Below are 843 nucleotides of genomic sequence, written 5' to 3'. Positions count from 1 at the left end.
TCTTTTAGTTAAGAAACAAGGCTTATGATTCAAGTAATAAAGGAGTACCAAGAAGAGAGGGAATGGTGATCTCAGGGTGGGATTCCACTCAACTAAGCTTATTGTTTACGTTTACAAAGGCAGACAGATATCTGAGTTCAAAGCCAGCTTGAGACAAATCAAGTTTAAGTACAGTCATAATGATGCATGCCTTTGAATTCCTAAGGAAGTAGCCTATGCAAATAAAAGCCTGGTCTTTGGTCAGCAAGATATGAGCTATACAGAGAGTTTCTAGAATTTTCCTAGCAGGTTTTTGGATTTTAGTTGGAAAATCAATGAGCTATCCAGAGAGCTTTTTGAATTTGCCTAGCAGGTTTTCTGCCTTAGTTGGGAAAATCCAAGAGTTATCTAGGGAGCTATTACAGCTCTTTTAGAATTTTCTTTAGCAGGTTTTCATATTTTGGTGGAAAACCCAAGGGCTATCTGGAGAGCTACTTGAGCAGAGGACAGAGATGCACCTACCCTTGACTTCGAGTCATTTCTTTTGCTGCTTTTCCAATTACCCATTTCTCAGAACTGTCTCCCAAACAAAGGTTTGTCCTTGGCGTTATAACTAGCTGAAAAAAATCAATCACAGCAGAATCACCTGATTGCCCCCTGACGTGGCATACCATGATTACAAATTTGTACCCCAATTCTTTTAACCTATCCTGCCAAAATGTTTTTAAAAAGGGAACAAATAGGTTTGTCCCATTATAACTTAATGTTTAAATTACAGCTACAAAGCAACTTTGAGCAACTGTATGACTCTTTCTTTCCAACACTGAGTTAGGGGACAAAGAGAATGTTCTATAGAGTGTCCAA

At 38.4% G+C, this 843-nt stretch overlaps 1 non-coding gene across 1 annotated transcript; it reads left to right on the top strand.

Annotated features, from left to right (window-relative positions):
* The first annotated feature begins 393 nt into the window (after positions 1-393).
* On the top strand, positions 394-455 carry LOC115032628. The gene has a single exon (XR_003838265.1). It is a non-coding gene; the product is annotated as a U7 small nuclear RNA (small nuclear RNA).
* The last annotated feature ends 388 nt before the right edge of the window (positions 456-843 follow it).

The sequence above is a fragment of the Mus caroli genome, chromosome 11, assembly GCF_900094665.2.
Source record: "Mus caroli chromosome 11, CAROLI_EIJ_v1.1, whole genome shotgun sequence".
NCBI lineage: Eukaryota > Metazoa > Chordata > Mammalia > Rodentia > Muridae > Mus > Mus caroli.
This window is presented reverse-complemented; position numbering and strand designations above follow the sequence as displayed.